Source organism: Amblyomma maculatum, chromosome 1, assembly GCF_055883805.1.
Source record: "Amblyomma maculatum isolate TAMU_Amacu chromosome 1, ASM5588380v1, whole genome shotgun sequence".
In the NCBI taxonomy this organism is placed as follows: domain Eukaryota; kingdom Metazoa; phylum Arthropoda; class Arachnida; order Ixodida; family Ixodidae; genus Amblyomma; species Amblyomma maculatum.
This window is the reverse complement of record NC_139344.1, coordinates 119610747-119634728: the sequence shown is the minus strand read 5'-3', so window position 1 is coordinate 119634728 and position 23982 is coordinate 119610747. Positions and strand designations below refer to the sequence as shown.

Sequence of the window (23982 nt, the reverse complement as noted above, 5' to 3'; positions counted from 1 at the left end):
CAGCGCGAAGAGCGTGTCCAAAGCGAAAAAAAAAGAAAAAACACGTTTGGGCTCTGGCGTGCGTAGTTTGAAAGCCTTTGAATCCCCAGCACACATACTTTGTGCGCTCTGTTATTTTGTGCTCATTTCGGGTTGCTCCTTCCTGTATAGACTCGGTATAATCCCCTAAAGTCGTCTGACGAATAGTGTCGCTTTAGTTAGTGTCGAAGTGACCTTTCGTGCGTGGCTTCAGTTAGAGCCGGTGAAATCGACTCATTTCATAGTTTGCCGCACACTGCTGAGATGACGTGGAACAGCGTCGACCCTCCGCCCCGTATGTTCTGTGGTTCCGACTAATCACCGGGAGTGTCCGCGAACAATATCAGCTCAACCATTCGCTCCAGGAGAGGACGGCTCCTGTACAGCTGGGCCGTCGCCGAACCTTGTTTCGTTATAGTGCACTTGGCGCGCGCTCACTCGCCACGCTGTCCGAGTCGCACGCGACCGCAGCCAAGCGCTGATCGCTGTGGGAATGTCCCAAGCTTCCCGGCGCATCTGCACGGTACTGGGAATGTGTCTATAACGACCCTGCTCGCGCTGCGCGGAGCGAAAGCCGTGCGCCGGGACTGCATCGCCTGCAGCGACAGCGGCAAAACGATCTTCCTCGGCTAACGATGCATCACAACAGGCGGCTTGGTTGCTTAACCGCGCGGGCCCTTGTAACTCGCCAGGGCCTCGTCTAACGCGATTAGTGCCGACGGAGCGACGCGGCAAACGAGGAGGAATCGGGATATGTGTGCCAAGACCAAACGACGGCGCGCCTATATATGAAGCTAGTGCGGCGTGCGCGGGACATTGGGGAGGGCGTGCGCGCTGTGGTGAGCCAAACTGCGGCGTGCGTTGTTAATTTCACTCTGCGATTTTCTCCCTTGGCATCATTCCTCTTAGTTTGTGCTATGGCCGTCACCGCTCGGCGGTGTGACATGAGGTCAGGTGAAGGTTAATGAAGAGATTCCTGCTTAATGAAAACGGAACTATAGATGGCGCCGATATATATATGGCTTCGAGAACGAGGAAGCATCTTCCTCGCCGTGTCGATCCTATACTGTATAGGAAGTTGCACCAAGTTGCCAACGCTCAGGTTTCTGCTTCAAGTTTGCGACCGTAGCCTCTGCATTCAAAACTATTCGAGTCCTTCAGTTTCGTTTTTGTCATTTGCCGATGTCGGCATTGGCGAAGTCGTGCACGGTATGGTACAAGGTCGATCACATATCTAGAGCGCTTGAGCGGTGTGCTGTGCAGAAATTAAGTACAATCAAACGCAGCTGATTTGTTGGGAGCAACGCGGTTGTGTCTGTGCGGCTGCCATAACTCAGCGCCTGACCAGAGCGCAAGTGTTGTCTGTAAAAGTTGCCTTCATCAAAATTTCACTTTACTTTCGACGCACAGCACCACTCAAGCGTTCTAGATAAGTCTACTCAAGCCAGTGATGAAATGAAAAAATGAATGGAACGGAACTTTAAACGTAATTTCATTATCGCTCAGGCTCAGCCCCGCTGTTGCTGTGAAACCGCCTATACGAAATGCTTTTATGAATGAATGCACGAATGAGATCGTCTATGAATGAAGAAAGCGTGCTCTTCCCGAATCCCATCGCGTTGAAGAGTTTGGGGTCGACAAGAGTGTGCCGACTCCGCTGGTTCAGCGTGGACGCCTTTCTGTGAACTACAGCTCGCATATCCAACAGCAGCCACGGGGTTCAGCGTCTCTACTTTCTTTCCTGACAACAAATATACCCTTCGATTCCATTGCCTTAATTCACCGTATTGTGGCGCGCGATTTTATAGCCGGTAATTGTTGAAGCGTATACACCACCCCTGCCTTGGAGATATATAGAGAAACTCCAGAGCAATTAGTCAGTAGTAAATACGGAAGGCAACGATGCAAAATTCTTGGCAGTAAAAGGTGGACACGGTAGAACTACATGCGTATTAGGTCACTAAATTAAGATATCTTGTCAAGTACACTGCTGGATAGGAGAGTCGATAATCCTGCCCTTCTCGTTACCATGGCTTTGGCGCATGTGTCACGACAGTCTGCGATTGAGAAACGATTTGCTCAGTTCTGGGTAGGAACAAGTACCGGCAGTGCCTTTTACGGCCCCTACGCATATATATAAGCAGGGTTGTACCTAGATATCTGGAGCGGTGCTCTGGGGAACAAGTAAAGCGAAATCTTACCGCAGCAGCTTTGTTAAATGCACCTTGGTCTCATACATGTGTCACCATCATGTCCATGCTATTGTGCTCGAGCACAAGCATTGTCGCTCAACGCGATAGCCGGTTTTAAGCATTTGTTGGCTGGACCGCGCTCTAGACAAGTGCGCTCACGGCTTCACGTAAAGTATTTATAACACCGAGATTCACTGTGGGAAGGTTTTTTTTTCGGCGTATTTACCCGAGTTTGAAATCAGTCCCTAGGATTTTCCTACTGCTGAGCCAGCCTAGCTGACTGTCGTAATAGGCCGAATGTATTTGCCTACCGGGCTGTTAGAGAAAAACTTGGACACTTTACTGTTCACAGCGCCGTAATGGGAATGAAACAAATGTTTGTACAGCGTTAGCTTGACACATATCAGTGAGAACCAATTACGCTATTTCCACTGAAATCCGGTAGCGCGGTCCGTTACCGTGTCCGCGTCCTTCGTTATCACCCCAAGCGTATATTCAGCCTACTGCTCGGAGGACCTAAAAGTATAGCTATGCTACGCTGATGTAACCATATGCTGAAAAAGCCTATGCAAACCCCAATGGCTTGCTTGCTCTGAGAATGCTGTCGTTCTGTTTGAGCATTTATATATTAGCAACACTTTCTGTTGGACTAGTTGCGCTTCCGTTATTTTGATATGAACCAGCGCAAAGACCAGACAAAAAGGCAAAAGGAGGACGACACGGACGGAAGCAATGAACTTCCCTATAGGATCGCTTTCTTACGTTGTTGTTTCCTTTAGCATTTTTTTCTTTAGCGTGGCTCCCTCGCATGGCGCCACAACACGCGAAGCGCTGCTCTTGCCCCACACTTGCTCGCGTATTACAGCGGTACAACTTTTCCTACTCAATAGCTGCGCAGCCGAACCTGCGCACACGTACATTGCGAACGAGCATGCATGCTTCTAAATACGCGAGCCTCGCATGCACAGCCAGCATTTCATTTTCGACCGTAACTCAAAACTGCCAAGACATCGATCTGCGACTGCTTATCGTGCTGGACATCGGCAAAGGGTGGAGCGAGCATACGCGATGCCTTCACCCGCGAGAAATCCGCTTTCCTCGTTCGTCGAGTGAGCGGGATTTCCGCACCTCTGACACTATCCGCAGAGCCGGCCACGTGCGTGTGCTGCGTGGTTCTTCGAAAATTCAAGCAAGATGGCAGCCAGGAAATTGCCGGTATATCGAGAAAGCTAATAAAAGGCGAATACGCCCTGGCTGCTAAAGAGCTTCCCAAACCTGTATACACATCAGCCGGGAAAGCCTCCGGCGGTGGTGCGTGCGTGTGTTGCTTTGCCCACTATATATCGACGACTAGCTTGGAAATTATCGACGCATATGAGAGCGACTTTCTCTTTCCTCTGGTCGTCAAGGTCGGCGAACTGCGGGCGTGACCAGCATTGCCTCTGTTTGGAGAAACACTGCGGCCACCTGCGTATACGCGGCTAAGCGGCCGCGATGACGTTGTTCCAGAGTGTTTTATGTGCGACTGGGGTTTGATGCCACAACTCCTGCCTAAGGCTTGACGACGGCGTCTCCGTCACATTGTGTTACTGCGTTGCTAGTTTGTTGTTGTACCTGCGGTTAAGGAGGTTAGACCCGTCGTGACATTTTCGCAGGAGTGAGCAATAGCAGTCTCGAAGCAGAAGGAGTTGCAAGTTTACCGCTCAAGGATATACGGCATGCGAATTGTTACTATGTGTTCTATTTGTGCTTTTTGTTACCTTTTTTTTTTTTTTTAACGCTGCCCAGTTGTACGCAGTGTTTCATAAAGTTCAGTACACAGTTTCGTCGTCCCCTTTCTGGGAACTGAGCTCTGAGATTGCACCGAAGATTCGGAACTGTCAGACTTTTTTTTTTTTTTCTACACTAGAAAGCATCTCATCATTCGCTTCGATTAAAACACCCGTACTGAATATGATTAAGTGCGAAAGGAGGAATTTCTATCATCTGCTGGCGAGGGGGGGGGGGGGGGGGGTAATAGCGAGCTCCTGTTGTGGCTCTATATATAGTAGGGAACGGCTTCTTAATAATGCCGAAAGCTGCCGCTTTGAAGTCCAACTGTGCACTTTAAAAATCAAAAGGATGCGAACACTAGTCCTCAGCGCAAGAACTGATGGAACTTCGATCGGACATTGTACAAATATAAAGGGCGTTCTGAATGAGCATATCCTCGTGTCCGTCCTTTCTTTCTACTGCAGACATATGAGAGCTGTTAGGTCGAACATTATTCAGCCTTTTGATTTGCCAACTGAACGTCATTTTTGGGCAACTAGAGATAATCCGCCGCCTCCGCTAAACGCAAAGCACAAACGTGGAAAAAGCGCCAGTGGCACTTGCCGAGATATCCCTTGGCACGGTTATTAAGAATATGACATTGTAACTGCTTCATTAACACCATTCATGTGGTCCCTCTCGTGGTGTACTTCAGGGCTGTGGCCACGTGAGGAAAGTCTATGGAGCTCATAACAGCTCCCAGCGACCATGCAGAATACAGAAGCAGTATATTTGCCCGAAAAATGCGAAAGTTCCGTGAGATCTTTCTTCTCTCTTTCCTGGCTTAATTGGATCCGATGTGCAAGGTGATGTCGTGCATCATATTCAGTGCGAACTTCGTTTAATATGCCATGGATCCATTGCAACTGCTGTTAATAGAGGCTGCATGCGTGTAGATTGTTGTTGCTTTGACTGCCCACGAAGTTCGCGTTGGTGCGGATGAAGTTCTTGAAAAGGACGAATGCCGTCATGGTTCAGCCGACCACCATGCTGTTGCGCGGGGCTGATGTGAACTGTAGAAAATTAGCCTGGCGGATATTCTGTACATTTCTGGCATAGCAGAGGAACGGAGTCCGTACCAGAGAGAGATTACATTGCCCACGCGCGTCTGCCATTGATCATCCGTCCAGTACGAAATCCGAGAACTGCTCCGGTTTCAAGAGCGTTTAAGGTTACACAATGGGCTGCATGAATCAGGAAACGGACCTCGCTTTGAGTACGAATCATAATCATAAGTCACCGATCGTTTCATCAGGGCGCCCTTCGAGCGCCTGCTCTCTGAAGGATGATATAAGACGAGAGGCGAGCCAGCAGAGGAGGACACAAGTTCATCTCAGGGAGCTCGGCTTTTGTGCACTTCCCCGCGTGTAGCATTTTAGTCCTTGACTGCCGCAGTTCTCACCCGTGGAATCGAACCTTCCGTCGCTTAGGTGAGTAAGTTTTGTTGAAACCACAGGTGTCAGGAACTTCAATTATTGCAGTGTTACCGTCAGCAGGGCTGCTTAGTAGGTTGAAAATCTTATTGACTTCGAAACTCCGGAGGCGTTTACGTTGCCACGACCGACAAAAAGAAAGTTGCCGTAGTCCGGTCTAATTAACGGCAACTGTCGAGCTCCGCTATAATTTGCTTGGAAGCCTCTATCTTATATCAGAGACCGTTCGTATAGGTGTAGTTCAAAGACAAAAATGAAAACAGTATATTTTGACATTTTCCTAGATGAAAAAGTCGCAGACTGGATACGTTGACCAAGTGACAAAACATTCTCAGAGGCCAGCAGGTATACGCGACACTGTTCCATTCTTGTCAATCAAATGATGACCACGTGATTCAGTACAATGGGACAGCATTGACTTTTCTACTGTGACAAAAGTAGTGTTCCTATTAGGATAACGTCGCAATTCGTGGAAGACGCTAGTGTCGAACATCCGTTTATTTTCTTAAGAATTGAACTACTGCAGCCAGTGTCCGTATGTACCACAGACAGACGAGACCACGGAGGACGAGTAGCGCCGTTCAACTTTTGTATCGCCATGGCCCGCTCCAATTATATATAGTCATCTGGACTAGCATCGCCGATGACCCCTGCACTGCGCTTGTAATGCAGACTACGATTCTCGCCTGTGTGAACCCGATCCAACTCTTTGCTGCCTCGCGCTCCGTGTGGCGCAGTGCAGCAGCGTGCGAGTGACGCACCTGGGCGGCGGGGGGAGTGCGGGCGGAGGAGCAGCGCGGCGCCGCCAAGGCCGCCTGGTTCCTCCGCCGGTGCAAGGGCGTCGCGACCGCGATAAGGACAACACGCGCGCGCCCATCTAACGAAACGCAACGCACTCAGCTGTTGGGTCGCCGCCGCGTATTGTGGACGGCCGGCGACGTCGCGCGTGTGGCCCGGGAACTCCGGGGCGACTCTCACTTTCCTCCAAGCGGGGACGACCCGGACGAGGAATAACAGCGGCGAGGAGGTCGGGGGGAGGGCGAGCGCGAGCGGCGGCCGCCTTTGGCGCGGCCAGTTATTTCTCGGAAGCCGAGCGACGCGAACGGTGCGCGCAGCCGAAACGTCGGCACTCGTTCTCCCGCTGGTCCGCCACCGCCGCCTGACTCGCCTGCTTCTCTGCGCGGCACCCACCGCTGTGGGCGCACCCACGTCGTCACCCGCCGCCAGCCTAGACGTCTCGTTCCCAATCGGCGCTACATCGACTGGCACCGTCGTCGCCTTCCTAGCGGAGCGGACCCTGATAGTTACTATACGCTCCGGCTTGTCTCTCTGAAGGAGCCCGTCAACTGGTAAGTGTGTTCGCCGCAATGCAGCTAGGTCTGACGCCGAAGCATAGGGCTAAACGGCTTCATCGCGAGAGGAAAAAAAGAAAGTTTCTACGTAGATAATATGCTCTCTTATTAACCTCCGAGTTAGAAACAGACTATGTGTGCGGTAGTGCATATCTGCGTAATTTCGGCCGCCGTTGGTTTTCTGCTGCCCTGTCACCCTGTTTCTTGTACTGTCGCGGCTTGCCTCGGATGTCCTTGCCGCTTCTGGCGCTTGCAGTTAGCTGGGCGTAAGCTTGGATAGTAATTCCAGTGGAATGTTGTCCGCTGGCCAGGTGAGCTGGCTACTAGACTGTTTTCCTTCACGCACAATAAATACACTAGGAGCTTCTCGGTGCGGTGCTGTAACACCTCAGATATGTGAGGCACTTCCAGGATAGCACCATGGTTACAATGTGCACGTCAGTCGTCCAGTTTCTCAAGCATTCGGTCGATCGATCGATAAAGAAATCAATCAATCGATCGAGCTGTACGCAAATCGACGTCCGCTGTCCACGGTGCTTGGATGAGCTTTGTGAGATGTACGAATTGTTAGCGCTACAGGAAGATGGGTCATACGTACGCGACTATAAGAGACAAGTATCATTTTTCTCGGGGCCTCGGTGAGATACGAAACCGAATGCATCGCCTTGTTTTTCTTCGATGCTTTGTTAGTCTGGGATGGTCTGAAATGCTGGAGAAATTATTATCCCGAATGTCAGGTTCGTCGCTGGCTGATCGCCTGCCTCGACGTTGCTTTCTCGGGCTCTACTCGAGCGTGGAGTCGCCCGAGCTGTTCCACGCCACCGCTGTTGGCGCACATGGGTTATTACGCGCAGGAGGCGAAGAGCCGCGCATTGTCTGCGAAAGTAGGCAATTCCTCGTGCCCTCGACAGGACGGGGAAAAGCTCTCTGGCTCAACGATGGAGCAGGCTATAATTCCTCGCCGACTATCCGGAAGTGAGAATACCAATGGGGGAACGCAGAAGCCAAGCGCGAACGGCCGCTGCCAATTCCGCGCTTATTCCGTATTCTATCACTGGCGCTCACTGGGAAGCGTTAGCGGTTCATATACCGCCAAGCACAGTGATCGACGACCACTCCGGACGCTTGCATGCCGTCATTTGTATCGGCTATGAAAGAAAAAAAAAAAAAACGAAAGCATTTATTGCTTATTTTTTCTCTCGCTGTTCCTGATGCCGCCGCCGTTGTTTCTTTTTCCTTACAGCGGCCCCCCGACGACAGGGGGGGAAGGCACCGTGCGGGGGAGGGAGTGGTGCATGTGGGTATCCGCGATGTTGTGGTTTCTTACTCGGCCGCCGTTTGTTGATGATGATGGTTGGCGGCCGGTTGTGTAATTGAGCGACGCAGATTGTTTTCGCGACCGAGTGCCTGGTACGGACGGGCGTCTGTCGCTAAATGCGAACCTCTCCCGAACGTGCCTTCACTTTGTCCGGCTCGACGACGGAGTTTTATATACGGAGATCCTGTTGGCAAGCGGTCAAAACGACTCTGCTCTTCCTCTGACCATACGCACCTGGGCAGGGCCGCGTCCATCTCGGGACCCGTCAGGGGCCAACGAAGGGGCGCTGAAGAGCCGGCGGGAAAGGGGGAAGAAAAAAAAAAAGAGCAATAACAAAAGGGGTGGTTTGGTGACGAGAAAAATAAGAAAGTGCACTCGACCCATTGGCTTGATTAGGTAACGCGCGCGCAGTGTATATACTTACGTCACTGGAGCGAGCGCTCGCGATGGCCATCTGGGTACCTGCAACACTGGAGCTAATGGGTATATCCGAAAGACTCGTGAATGCATCCTTTACTTCTTTTCTTCTTCTTCTGGTCTTCCTCGTCATATGTGGCGTGCGCAGAAGAACACAAAGAATTGCCTGAAGGCCGTGGAGCGGCTATAAGGATATATGGGAGACGGCGCCAGAGGTCTTCGAGCGCTTCTTTTTCCATATTTTTTCTTCCTAATTGTGGTGGAAGCAGCTGCAGCCGTGATTCTTTCGTTCCCAGAAGCGTGCTTATGTACAACCTTGTGTACTGTTGCAATTCGATGAAGCGAGGCTACGCCTTTTGAGACTAAAATCGCTAGTCTAATTGCTCCGTCTTGCATGGTGCACGCATCGGCTGATTGCTTTTAGCCACGCTGAAAGATTTTACCGTAGATTAGAAGGCAACCGATCTTCCGCAGGCGATGGTGCGTGCAGCTCAACAGACATGATGAGCAGTTATAAAGAAAGTAATTATAAACGACGCTCTAAAGTGTTTTGGCAGTTTAATTACGCTTGTCTGATCCATGGCGCAACTCGCCGTGTGCATTTAGCATGTCCGCGTCTGATATGGACATGCGGAAGCCGAGTCATACAGACATAATGCGCTTGAACGGATACGCAGTCACTGCTTCGTTGCAAGCGAAGCTTTTGCGGTAGCTCGTCGTCTGACCAGAGTGATAGCGCGAGGTATTATATGTATAAGGCTGTTCCTAATTTGTTGCCTGCATTGAACGGATGATTAGATCACTGCAATCAGCATGGGTGGATTCAAAGCCGCCTTCCTCTTCTGAAAAAGAAACGTTCCACAGTGGAAGCATTCAGTTCCAATAACTACATTGTATATGTGGGATTTCCATCCTCCAACAGCCGCTCACAAATGTGCCCTAGGCAGCTACTATTACGCTAGAACCTCCTGTTTCGATGTAAAAGCATGGCACGAAGTAAGACGCCCCAAAGGTTAAGAATTTTAAACTATTTTTTGAGGCGATTAGTGCGCATGACTTAAGAAGCGCGGACCTCCCAACTTGATCAGGGATGTCTTGCTTTGATCAGAGAGAGGTTGAATCTGCGACAGGTTTGTACTTACGGCACTGACTGGGCAGATGCAAACGCGGTTCTTTTTCACCTATCTCCCTCCATATTGTCCCCGCCTGGTTTCTATAGTTGTTTCTGTGTTCCCGGCCTCGTCGAACGTGGGCGCGCATTCGTCCGTTCACCAGCTCGTATACGCCCCCCCCCCCCCCCCCTCCCCCTCCCTCCCACGCTCTCGCCTGAATGGGAAACAATGCTGCTAAGTTGTTGGTTAGCGCTGACTAGATCAAAACTCGATGCGCGGGGACCAGTCGCCTCACTCGAGTTGAGAAACGAACAGCGGCGACGGACCGCCCGCGATGCGTTCGCGCACGAGTATTGTGAACGGGCGCGTGCGAGTCATTGTTTGAAGGAGGAAGCGCATCGGCATGTATGCATTAGGCTCTAATGACCGCCACTTAGCACGCTGCTGCTACCGACCGACTCGGCGGCCGTCGATAATTGATTTGTCTCCGTATCGTTCCTCTTGACTCAGTCGCATTCGTAACGCGCGGCTTGTATGAGCGACGTCCGCACTGCACACCAAATAAACGTCAGTGCACCCCTCTCCAGCACAGGGCCTCGAACGGCGCTGGCAAGCAGGTGCCTTTTGGCAAGAGCGGCCTCCTCGACAGTTACATGCAAGCCCTGCACGACGGCATGAGTACACGCGTTCCGAGTGTACTGTACAGTTTTCCCGCTCACCTCGAGAATCTCTGCAGCTGTGCGCAAGACATCTGCAGTTAACGAAACAATCCAAAACGAAACACCGCACACAGCGTGCCAAATCCCCATTTTTCTTACTGTAAGCGGAACAGTCGTCAAGTTTCTACCTGCGAACTGTGCGAGCAGACAAACCGACGGTGAAGCTAATAGGTTTGTCCACCTGCAATTTATTACTGTTATAGACAACTTTTGCGGAAATGTCCGAGTATGGATAGTATGTAAGGCCCGTAGAAACAGTGTGACAAACGTTTAGCAACAATGGACTTCCCCGTTTAAGGATGCGTCGAATCGAACAGGCACCCGCGTAACCCCTGCGCAGCGGATGCGAAGAGCGGCGTCTCTTCGGCCTTAGTTCGCGAGCGAGACCGCGGAACCATGCAGATCACTACTCATGGATTGCGCTGCGTGGAACAACAGAAGGTCGCCCTCGGCTGTTAAAACAAGGTGGTGGAAAACGGCGTTTCCACACACGAACACTCAAGGACGTCTGCAGCGGTGAAGGAGGAGAGTGTCTGCTTCTCCTCCGCAGTGGCGGGGATGTGTTTTCTTCCGTCGTGTCGTCCGTTTGCCTCGCCGAACCACTTTTTCAGCATGGATCGCCAGCTGGCCTGCGACACAGCCTTGCTACACCATTCATTTGGTTTCGCATAAGCTTCAATTAAAATGAGTGGAACTTTTGAAAAGTTTCTCTTAAAATTAATGTGTAACTGGAACTTATATGGAGCCGGATTAAGAACGCAGGATGATAAAAAGGAGCAGCTTTTTCAATGCTTTGTCGGTAAATTGCGTAAACATCCCTAATTAGGGCAGCGCACGGTAAAATAAAGCAGTTTTCCTGTCCATTTTGCTTGAAGCGCCTCGTTTTATTAGTCTCAACGCATGCCATGATATCTTTTCGTAATATGAAGCGTAATTAATCGCCATAATAGATTAGTTCTTATCCTGACTAAACACTCGTTGCATGTGCAGACGAAAATGTCGCTGTTAATATTGTCCAGACGTAAATATTGTTTGTAATCAAATAAGCTTGGCACGTTTTTTTTTTTCTTTCTTTTTTTTTTTTTTAGTGCAAACTGTACAGATGGCATGCGGTATATGGGACCGCGGTTTCTTTAACTACATTGCGCTCAAGATCATTTTTAGCGCTAGTGATCCGGTTTGGCCGTTGTCTATTGCTGCCTTTGTTATGGCTTGCTCCACTTGAACACGAACAAGCAAAACTGTATGAAAGAAACTCGGGGCCAACTGTGGCCTGATCCACGGCTTCGCTCCCTGCGCGTACGCGAGGATACACGCTGCACGCCTAGCTGCGAGCGAGCTTGTCCATTGTCTCTCATGCTGGCTTGTCCCTAACCCAGAGATAACGAGACGGACCTTCACGCAACGACAGCCGTTGTCTACTTCTGTAGTCCTGACGCAAACAAAAAAAAAAAAAAAAAAAAGGAAGGAAGGGAAATTCATTGCCACAGAATATGTGACTGTAGTTATGAGACTTCGCACTGAATTATGGGAATCACATTGTCTTCTGGGTAGTTTCGTGGTTTAAAAAATTAACTGATGATAACCGGAATAAAAAAGAGCCAGCATTCGCAAATATTGGCGCTGCGTATACATCTCATCCGTTAATGAACGCCCTTTCCCGAATGAAACGGAAGCAGCCTCGCCATTCTGCAGTGCACTTTTATTCCAGCGACACCTTTTCTTTAGGACAGCCAACAGCGGGCCTCAAGGGCATACGCTAGAAGCACGAGGCCACCAATTAAGGATACGGCGGGCACAGTCAAGTGGTTCCTTGCGGCCTTCGAGCGCTCATTTTGCTGCGCTTTCGAGCGATCATTTCAGCAGCTCGAGCTATTACCCGCTTACCGCCATCCATACCGATCGATCCCCGGTGCGAGTTTTCACTAGCAGCAGCGCATCGGGTCGCCACTTTGGCCCTCGCGTCTGCGGCGCACTGTTGCTGGCGAGGAAACGCATCGAGGGGGGGGGGGGGGGGGGGCGGCATCGAGCATAGTAACCCTTCGTGCATACACGCACGCCGTAGACTGGTCGTCTTTTACGTGGCTGGGCCGCTGGACTGCGTTGAGCGCCTTGCTTTGCCAGCGCGTCCCTCCTGCAAGGAGTAGGGTACGCGTGTGCGTACGTGCGTAAACGTGCGGCCGGGCGCGCATTGTCAATGTGCAGTGTCCTCCGCCACCGTGACGCACGTGAAGAGTCCGCGTACGAAGCAAAACGTGTCGCGCAACAAAGGCGCGGTGGCGACGCACAAAAGGGACTCAGAGTGGAGGCGCCGGAGTCTGATGAGCGTGGGTCACGCATTTCGCTCTCATTCTGCGCACGGCGTTTGAAGAAGGAGGCGACGCTCGATCCTCACGCCTCGTTCGTATACGCGTCCACGCCCCGCAAGCACCAGCGACTACCCACGTGACGTCTATTAGCTTTTTGGTATGACGATTCTGGGGCTGGTGCGGTGGAGAAAGCGCGGCCGTTTGTGAAGTTGCTTAACGATGTGGCGTCCAACTTTCTTTGCGCCGTGCGAAACATTTATGGTCACGCGTTATGGTCGTCGCCGTCCGTTTGGAAAATGGATGAGAGCGGAAAAAAAAAAAAAAAAAAAAAAAAAAACGATTTGCCGCGCGCACTTTAGAAAATCTACCTGTTTCTTCACGGGACTTCCTTCCAATCACCATTAGCTCTGTCGGCGGCAGCCCGCTATAGCAGCCAAGCTCTTCGGAAGACGCAGCCCAGCCACGAGTTCTTCCATGATGTTGCTCTTCCGATGTGGCATACTGTTCCATCCAAGCGGCGGACTGCCTCGTCGAGTTTGACGACTGAGCAGAAATCCGCTGCAGACATCCGCACGATGAAGCCGATCGTCAGGAAAACGAGAATAGCTGCGTACGCCAGGAGACAATGTGGCTGAAAAGAAGCAACAGCAGACTCGGAACCTGATGCATCTTGCCGTCGGCGCATAACTGGCTCCGTCTCTATTTGTTTCGTTGCTTTATTCTTGCAAGCAGTCCGTTCCTGCCCTTTCGTTTCTTCGTAGTGAGGCTCCGGTACATCCCAACGATGCACCTCCTGCCTCAATCCCTTTCGTATGTACCGAATTTCTGCACTTCTAGCGAGTCTTCTGCAGCTGAGTGGCGAACGCCTACGAGGGTTCTGTCGGCTCCTTCCTCGTACATAATGGCTCATTGTCCGGCCGCGGCCTCAACGGCGACTTCCGTTTCACGCCCGCCTGCTTGTGCCTCGTGTATGCCATAGCGTTGGGACTATTTATATCGTGATCAACCGCGGTGAGAGGGCGGCGGACAGGGCGTTCGGGTGCCCACTTGGATTTCCGGTCACACCGATTGCATTTAGAGTGGAACAAAACGACCAAATGGAATAGTGACTATAGAATTGGGACACACAGTAAGGGAAGAAAACGAAAGAAAGAATTCTGGGGGCAGGGCGAGACCCCCGCTCTTGACTTCAGTCATTAATAAGTCAAATTTATTCTCTAAAAGGAGACTTTCTAAACAAACTGTAGTTTAAACATACCCGTTTTTCCCCGTTTTTCACAAAACAAATTAACCTTGCTCTTGGCGCATGATAGCCTTAGTTGCTTATGCGCCAAAAAACCCAACGCAACACAACACATTTATTCGCTTCATTCGCTAAACCTTTAAACTCGGAGAAAGACGGAAAGTATAAGCTACACTAGCCTAGACGAAAGATGCGGCGGGAAAAACGCGCCAGCAAAACTGACGTGGGACAAACTTTAGTTTAACTGTGCTATTTATGACTTTTCTTTTATATTTGTTTTAGTTTCAAACTGCATGATCGTTTTTCTCCAGTTTTGCGTCTGTCTTCACGCGTGCCTTTGTGGCTGGCGGCGAGCAATGCGAGGCGTTCTCGTGTGGTGCTGACACTTTTCCGCAAGATTGGTAGAGCGCCACGCCGCAGTGGTCGATGCCAGAATTGAGCGATGCAAGTTCTCAGCGGGTGCGTCTTTTATTTTCTTTTTCCTCCATTTCAAGTTGTCAGCGCGTCATTCAACACGATCATGAATAATTCAGTAGCAGGTGCTCAAAATATGAGCATGGACTTCGTCGGCCAGTCGAAAGCTAACCACGTAGTTATGCTTCTTCTGGTTTGGCAAGATATGACCCCGCCCTTCTTGCACATGGCGTCGCGTGCGCACTTTTTTTTTTTTTTCCTTTTTTGTTTCTTATTCTTCCCACAGAATATATCGCTGAGGTCACCCACCACGCAGTCAAGTTACTCCTTTCTTTCGAACGGAACCCCGACGGCCGTATCGCGCATGCGCGGTGGGGAATAGCGAACACTACACTGCTCGTCCTGGAGAGCAGTGTTTGCTGCCGTTGTCGGTTATAGCTCGCAGGTGGCACTAGTGGCGCCTTTGTCGCACACCACAGACGGCATTCGCTTTCGCCAACGGGCATCTCTTGCGAATGTCTGTTATGGCCGCCCCGGACGGCTCCGCATCGTAATCGGATTTTCTTTGAGGCTGTCGTTCATTCCCCTGGACAGCGGGCGCCCGTATGAATCGAGCGAGCCGCGCCAGCTCGCATACGCGCCCCATCAGCGCGCGTACAGTGGGTACGTGTACATGGTGCGCTTGTGCGCGCGTACAACACTGGACGCCCTTGTCGGGCGCGCTTTCTTCGCGGCCTCGGCCCTTGTTGCCTGGCGGTGCGTCTTTCCCGTAGCGCCCGCCGAAGGGCAGCGAGCGCGGCGGCCCGTGGGGAAGAATACCAAATGGTCGCCGGGCGTTGTCGCAAACAACGCCTGTGTGTGCATGTGTGTCTGCGCGTCGCAACTTTGTTCTCAGGGAAGGGCTTGTCACCGCGCGCTGACGAATGGCGCGAGAACCAACGCCACGGCGGGATGTGTCCCGCACCACGCGAGGAGACACGGCGATGGATGCCCCCATCGCCTGGTCGTCGCTGCCCGGTCGGTCACCGGGAGTTCAAGGTTTCCTGGCTTGGTGCGCCGCATCATGCACCGAGCCCCCGGCAACCCACGGAGACGACGCTATAAATCTGTCTCTGTATGCTGCACACGCCGTCCTCCCCAGAAATATATACGAGAGGCAGAAAAGAAAAAACGAGGATGCGTTCACTTTTTTGTGCGGAAACCGAAAGCGCCGCGAGTGGAGAGCAAAAAGCAGGAGGAAATTTGTGAGAGACGCGTAACGAATGCGAGTGAATCCGGATGGAGGGGGCGACGTGTTACGTTTGCTGTATATATAGTTTAGTCAAGCCGCACGCATGCGGGATCATTTCCTTTTGGCTAGGTGAGAGCAAGAGCGGCGCAACTTTTTTTTTTTTGTTTTTATTTTAATGCTTTACTCATAAATTTGCAGGCATTACCTCTGTCGACAGATTCCAATCTTTTCCTTTGCGCTCTATGCAAAGCCCTTTTGCTTTCTAACGCGCGATATTTGTTCCGCGGCATGAAATATGCCTCCTGTCCGCAGCGAAATCGATTGGCGCAATAAGAGTGTAACTGCGCCTCGCGAGGGTGTTGGGAACCGAGTGCTTGCGCCTGATCTGGTTGCTCTTGAGAGTTGCGATCGAGCACGGTGGTCAGCTACCGCAGCGTGGTAGCCGCTCTTGCTCTCCTTTCCGTGGCCGGACTTCCGTGGTGCTGCGGCCTGCTCGGACGCAGCAGACAAACAGGGGCGTGGTCTGTGTACGCAGAAACCTGCACTAGATCAAAGAGCAAGTAAAATCGGATGTAATGTCTCCGTGAGAATTTTCAAAGGCTTCGGCGTCATCGCTTCGAAGGGACACTGAGGCTGAATGTAGGATGTCCTGTGTGGTGCGCCGTGTTCTAACCACAAAAGACAACAGGTCAGAAAAGAACAATAACCGGAATGCAGGTGCTATCGTTAGCGGCCATTTCGTGTGTGAAATGTGTGCGCCGACGCAGGTTCCTGGGCACTACGAGATCCCTCTTAGCGCATTTGGCGCCGTATAAACCCCATTAATTAAACACCCGAGACGCAACGCTGCATCATAATTCACTTCAGTAGAGTGGAAATTCGTTCTTTTTGGTCGTGACTTGAACTTGAAACGATTGATGGGAAAATTTTTAATCAAATCTTCTCGGTGGTCATTTGTGTCTTTTGCTGCCCGAGAAACGTCAGCATATACTGAGTGACCCACATAAATAATTTTTACCGAGACTATTGGGATGAAGCGGGGTGATTTCTGTCAACTTAAGAAGTATATAGAGTAAGGGAGTGAATTAGGAAAATTTTATTCATATATTCATCTTCAAAACTGCCCGAATAAGACAGGACAACACGCGCACGCACGCACACACACACGCACGCACACACACACACGCACAGAGAGAGAGAGAGAGAGAGAGAGAGAGAGAGAGAGAGAGAGAGAGAGAGAGAGAGAGAGAGAGGAAGCGCAGACTTCCAACTTTTTATCGCAAAGGTTACAGGCATCTTTTTATATCCTCTGATACAAAAGAAACAAAAATTCCTTGAATGAGATGAGGACAGAACAGGGCCTATAGGGACTAAAGTAATGGGCTGAAATTGCCCATATGTGTAAAATTTGGAGGTATGGTCCCGCAAAAGAGAGACGAAGAGGAATTGAGATAGTCATGAATGCATCAATACAGAGGGGAGGGATAGCTTTAGAAGAGAAAGTGGGGTTTATCGCGATTTTCCCGTGTAAAATTTCTCGCTTGGAGAAATCGGTTGCTGGGAAAGAGAAACGATCGTCTTGGTCAGCTCGAATTTCCAGTCAAATCATTATACGCGTTATCGATGCCCCGAGCTCACTTTACACCGTCCGCCGTGATTGGCGCTTGAGAAAGGTCGCAGCACATGGGTTTGTCTAATGTGCTTGGTCGTCGCCGAAGCTTCATTATTAGCGGTGGACCTTCAATGAGACGACGAGAACGGAGACGTGTAAACTAAGCACACATGCTACCAACAGCACCTAATTCCTACCGTCCTCTAGTGTGCTACAGCTCTTTTCACTGAACAGTATATCCGGAGGTGTGCCAAACGTTTTCCCATCTTATTTCATCACCTAGCCGTCATTTTATCCAGAGCACGTACTTTCGCTCAATACGCCAATGTTTCTGTCATCATTTCATTCGCCTTATCTCGCTCTCTATGTCTCCCCTTTCAAATCGATGACACGGGTTATGCGAATTTTGTGGCGGTGGCGGAGACCCCCCACTTTGCGTCCCCTGCCGTCTGGCTATACTTGTTACACCGATTAAATGCGTATTCACATGAATGAATGTCGCCAACGCCGCTGTGTTTGGCAGCTGTGTCGCGACACGCTCCCAGCAAATCTTGAGGAGAGTGCGGAAAAACCCTGGCTCCAGTAGCCGGTAGTGCGCGGCGCACCGTTCCGCCAACGTTGGTTCCGCCGGAGGTCAGGGAACTGCCTTCCTGCACACCGCGGGTGCCCGCCGGGCGGAGTCGGCGGTGGAGGCAGCTCGGGTCGGCCTACAGCAGGGCCGTTGACTGCCGCCCGGGGGCGCTCGTGCCCGGTAGTCGCCGCAAACCTGACTTCGCTGACCGGTCCAGTTTGTCGCGTTTCCGCATCGCAAATAAAAAAAAAAAAAATAAATAAATACAAAAACGACGCTCGCATTCGGCTGGTTTTCTTTACCTCGCAGACCGTTAGCCATTCGAGAGGCATGGGAATGCCTGAGTCGTGCTTCTCTGTTTCTTGTCCGACGACGGCGAACGTAAAAGCGTCCGGCGCCCAATCGTCTTTGCTGATCGGAAGAAAAAAAAAAATGGTATCCGCATGCCCGCCGTCAAAAACTAAAAAGTGAATGAGAAAGAGGAAAGGATTAGACGAGAAAAGTGAGGCTGTATTCCCAGTAGGAATGACCCGGACATTGCACATGGTCTCGTCGAGTGTGGTTCTGTGGCAGCTTTGCTGGGGTTCTACAAATTTACGCGCACAACAGCCAGTGCGCGGTTGGCTGCTGATAAACGTTTTCCTCGCGCAAGTCCAACAGAGTCAAGTGTAGGTGTGATTAGTAAATAATCTAAATAATCTCATCGTGATTATGTGCTCCTGGGCAACCCCCGAGGTGTAAAATTTGAGGAAAGGCTGCAGTTTCGCCAGCTATCTTCGCAAATATGCTCACTGCTGATGACATTGCCAAGGTAACTCTGGCAAAGGGGAGTATTGTAGTTTGGTTTATGACTCAAGCTATGAGAGCTTTCCTTTGTATCCGTATGGCTGCGCTTGGGTGGATGTCAATGAGTAATTAATTACTCCCTGATTAAAAATCTACTCCACCTGGTGGATTCCCCTATAAATTCGATCAGCACCATTCTCACTTCGAGTTATTGATCACTCCGCTCTCGCCCTACCATCTGATCTGCTGGCCAGCTTGGTTAGCTCAATTGATAGAGCGACTCGGAAAGGCGGTAGTCCCGGGTTCGATCCCCGAACTAGGGAGAATTTTTCTTTACCTACGACGTTTCTGAGAAAGCTGTATAGCTTTCCTTTGTAGCCATATGGCTGCGCTTGGGTGGACATCAATGAGTAATTACTCCCTTATTACAAGCTATGAGAGACGCCGTAGTGGAGGGCTCCGGAAATTTAGACCGCCTGGGGTTCTTTAACGTGCACTAGCATAGCACAATGGACGGACGACGTCTTGCTTTTTGCCTCTATCGAAAAGCGGTCTACCACGGGGCCAGGATCGCTGACGTGTCCGTGGGTTCAGTAGTCGAGCACCCTTCACTGAGCGAATGTGGTGGGGTGGTTTTATTGGTATCTCTTGGAGGGGATGGTTCGGAAAAGAGGGGGGGGGGGGGGGCATTACCTATATCCTCTACTGCCCTCCAGTGGAAGAAGTGACAAGGTGGACTCCGTATAACTACTTCCGCCCTAACAGCGATGGCGAAATCGAATTAGAAGTCCTTCCAAAGTCATCACATTTTACATGCCCTTGCTCTTTCACAACAGCCGGGGTTTTGTGTCTGAGCTCAGAATGATATCGCTCGCCGGTTTCCTGATATCGTCACAAAAGCGTCTTTAAGAAATAGAACAAAAAGAGAAATAGTGCGTTCACACACATGATCGATAGAGCGTCGTGAGTCCAGCGGTACCTTCCATATTACAGTGCGTAGAAATAGAGAGGGAAATCTATTATAAAAAAAGTGTTCCTATTCTTGGTTCTGGTCGAGCCGTAAGCCATATGCGGAACGCTGTTCAGCTTAACCCATATTTGTGCGTCTGTCAACGGGCTAGCTCTGAAGCATACCGACAAAGACTTGTCAACGGTGCTTTTGCGGCCACGGGGAAGAAAAACAAAACGAACCAGTGAGAGATCTCATGCCTCTCCCACTCACTGTTCCAGCTTGGAGGGAAAACTAGCGCTTTTTGTTTTGCTATATGCTGGCTACGCTATGTCCGCACGCGGTTACCCTGTGGCTCTCGGAAAAAGAAAATGTTCGTGTTCGTTGTTACAACGCCTATAAGCGTTGCCGGTAGACGACACCTAGCTGGGCTGCCATGATCGACTTGCGCATATACTTGCTGCACGCCAGCTATGAAGAATTTTATCGCATCGTTGCACGTAATCTTTAAAACAGCGTGTAACTACGTTTGATGGACCTCAACTCCTTACAACCTTTCGCTCGACGCCAGCTGATTGCGCACATCGCGCCTGCCTTGGCATGATTTGCAGAGTATTCGCTTAGCTCAATCGCTCAATGTTTTCGCTCACTCGCAATCGTGCGCGAGTGCTGAAACTACCACTTGCGACAGTAGTGAAAAAAAAAAAAAAAGAAAGAAAGAAAAAGAACTAAACGCAGTGCGTGTGCTTGCAGGTCCAAGGTCAGGCCGTTTCTCGAAGGCGTGTTTTCCGCATAGCGCGGACATCGGAGCGTGTAATCTTAGCATATGTGTTTTGTGCCTCCGGTAATGCTGACAAACATTGGAACAGCGCGAAACCTTCATCTTGCCTGCTGAACAGCAGAGGTTGCAAAAATAACGTGTTTGTTGCTGTGGGGTCTTCTTAGAAGCGTAATGACAAGAACACTGCCGAGAGAGGTCAAGGAGCTCGACCTTACTCGACAGCTCGGTTGTCTTTGTGAGCAAGAGCCCGTGTTCCATCAACAAGCGTGGCCTTGGTGCGTAAGGCATTTTTCGACACACCGCTCAATGGCTTCGATGAACGACTAAGAACCTACGCTGTGGCCTTCGAGCCTGTAGATTTGAGAACGTTTGAACACTGTGTTGGTATTTCGGAAAATGAAGTAAAGCAGAAAAAAAAAAAAAAAAACGTGATCACAGGAGCAACTTTTGAAGCTTTGGCTTAAAAGCTATCGTGCTGAATGCTATTACTGCAATTCTGATTTGCTGCCGTGGCGATCTAAACATTAATAATGTCGGTTGTCTCTTGTGCGGCGCCTGCGTGCTGCTATTGGTGTGTACGTTTACTTGTGCAACGCCAAAGTGGTGTTTCTCGCTCCCCTGAGCAGTTACGCGATCATACATGCAGTATCGCAGTCTGGCTTATGACGTAAGGAACAGCGCAATAATGACGTCACCCATGCATCACAGCGGCGCCGCCGGAGCAAGCTGTCGATCGGTCATCGCTCCCGCCTTTCGGTCTCCATTTGCAAGCCGAGGAGATCGTCCCCGTCGGGGCTCGCCTCCGCAGACACGCGCGCTGCAAGGCGGGTCAAGGGAACGCCGGTTGACGTGTGGTTGTCGCCACGGGAAATGCCACTGTGCGTGCAGCGCGACACCACTGCATGCGCGGCCATCCAAGCAAATTGGGCGAGCTTATGCGTTGCGACAGCACTGCTACGGCGGCAGAGCCCAGCTGGCGGTCCTGGCAGGTGCGCACCTGTGCCGCCGTCCAGCTCTGTACCGCTGTGCGCGTGCAACGACGGACGCTTGGCAGTTCGCTTGCAACACTCGTGCGTCCGGTAGTTTTTGTGGAAAAACGTACACTTATTTGCAGTTGATGCGTAGCATGTCGCGACGGTGATGATCGTGAAATGTGAGCTCAGTTACGACTCCCCCTCCTCCCACCCCCTCGTTCGGCGAGGAATGTACCTGCGGGAAAAGTCTGCCGTGCAGTAAAATGATCCAAAATCCCAAAAGCACACTTCAGTAAAAAGTAATCGCATGTTGCTAAACGCAAAGTGAGGACAATTCCTGCGTAGCAGCATAACTAACCTCCAAAATAAGATGGAGCTGTTCACCTCCGCGGCTTCTACAACTGTCTTGAGGTATTATTGCTAGGCGTTAAATAAGACTGGCGTTGAAAGTTTGAATCTAACTATTTATGAAAGGAACAGCCTTCACGGAGATTCTCGAGCTTTCACGGAGAATATGAGAGGGAAATGGGATTGCGGTCGCTTCTTGTATTGAGTGTGTCCGTTTTGTTCCATCTAAGTTTTTATGTCGTGACTACAAATTGATGCCGAAGTGTCTATTTATAGGTCAAGCGCAATGGTACTCACTGCATCGATTTTTTGCTAAGCTACGCCGCTTTCTGATCGTAATCATCATCAATGAAATAAGCCGCTGTCCGTTTGCTCTGCCTTTGTACTGTGATGCATTGCAGTGAAAACCAACAATCGTGCTTGCTTCGTGGGTTACCATGATTAGAGTTTTTATAGAACACGATTGCTGAGTCTTCTGTCGGAAGCCTTTATCGAAACGAGGTTCAAGGTGCCACGATCCCATAGCGCGCCACTGAGCTGAATGTCCCCATTAGAGGAATGTTCCCCAACAAAGGCGTTGCTCATCGTTCATTCGTCATTGGTGGGTCCTTATTGGTGCAGGGCCTTGAGTCGTAACTGGCCGCCATCTAGCGATCCGCCTCTGCTCAGCCTGCGTCCCCATCAGTCACGGAATCTTGAACAAACGTACCGTCTACCACTGCTATGCAAGAGAAAGAGAGCGTGCTTTCATATTTACCTCGATCTCTCCTGCAAGCACTGGAACTCGCCGGCGCACAGCGCTGACAGGGCCTGCATACGGCGACCACTAACGGGCGTCACCACGTTGCGCGACCATGCGGAGGACGACAGACAAAGGGCCGCAATGAGTATAGACGCGCGATGACGCCCTTTTCTCAAGCTTGCTTGGTACGCTCGGAACTCTGCCCTGACGCCTCCGCAAACGGCTGGGGCAGGCGCTGTACGGCCCGAACAGATCGAGATAGCAGACAGCACACGCAAGACCACGTGTAATGACCAGGGAGCATCACTCAACCCGGAATGAGGGCAGTGCGAATCAAACGCGTAGTACATATCGTCCGCTCCGGGCATATCGCTTCATCTCCTAAGGACTGCGCCCCGGTCCTTCCGCGTGATGACGCCGCCGGATGCCGTTGGCGCAGCAGCTCCCTGCGTCCGCCCAAAGGCTGAGCGGGTCAAGGGAATATTTGTCATGGGGCGGCTGCCCGCCGTCGACTCAAACCAGATATACCACGAGCAGGCCCCGCCGCCCCTCTGTGCGCTGTGGCGCGCCATGGGGTAAAGCACACACGGGGAAGCATTCCACCTTGCGACAACACGGAAAGGCAAGGGGGGAGGGGGGGGGGGGGGGGGCATCGTCAGCGTCGTCGTCGCGCTGCTGCTTCGCTTTGCGACGGGAGACGTGCGCCGGAATGTGCCTTTTGAGCGAGCGGATGTTTACCCCGGTGGTGGTGGTGGCGCAACTGATGCACGCATGCATTGACCCCTCCTCCCCCCCGCTGCACCCACACCCCCCCCTATTCGTCGCCTCGTCTCCTCTGGCTGCTTTCGGGGCGCCTTTCGCTTTCATCTGCGCTTCTTGAGGGCGACTCGGTCGGTGTGTCGTCGGCCTGCCAGTAACTCTTGTCGTCGCCCGTTCGGCGCGTACACGTGCGCACGTGACAACCTCGCGGAAAAAAAAAAAAAAAAAAAAAAAAAAAAAGTTACCGAGAGCTCTACATAGCGTTATAGCGTCCTCGTCATGTTTTTTCACCTTTGCGCACAAGTTGGTGGGGAAAGCGGGCACGCGCGACACGGCATGCAGTTTTATGCTTCAAGGAGCGACAAACATATCGCCTCGCTTCGAGAGCATTTCACGTATGCCACAACCTTCACGTTCGCGCTCCATTGAAAACAAATGCCATGAACTGTTGCTTTAACGGTTTGTTTATTTCTTTCGTGGTTCAAACGTTCGTGGCGAGCTGGTGGCTGCAGCACTGTAAACACGAATTACCTCATAACGAAGTGAAGGCGCAGAGAGCACTCACTTGTAGAGGCACTGCATTGTCTTCAATCCCTGGAGTAAATTTAACCACTAAATGTACGGAACGCTGTACTTTTGGCAACAGAGGCATGTTCTCTCCTCAAATCAAGGCTGTGAGGTGGCCCTGTCCAGCTCGGACCTCGAGGAACAACGAGCCCTCGCCGAAAGAGCACGGGCAGCGGCTTTTACCAACGGTGTCCCGGACTAGGGACCCGACAAGCCTTCCCTTAATCTAAGCCAATGTCAATAAATGTTTTCATCATCATCATCATCTCCTCCAATCATATTCATTTCATGCATCTAGCAGTGAGAGGAGACTTTTCACGGCT

At 51.1% G+C, this 23982-nt stretch overlaps 1 protein-coding gene across 2 annotated transcripts in view; it reads left to right on the top strand.

The window, feature by feature from the left end:
* Positions 1 to 23982, top strand: part of LOC146203716 (Ig-like and fibronectin type-III domain-containing protein 2) — a 199893-nt gene that overhangs the window by 113981 nt on the left and 61930 nt on the right. Inside the window, exon 1 of one of the 2 annotated variants that reach the window (XM_084588881.1) lies at positions 6400 to 6804. The exons of the other annotated variant lie outside the window; for it this stretch is intronic. The gene's annotated coding sequence lies outside the window, so the exon portion shown is untranslated. Of the gene's footprint in view, positions 1 to 6399; positions 6805 to 23982 lie in introns of those variants that run through there. 2 annotated transcript variants of the gene reach the window in all.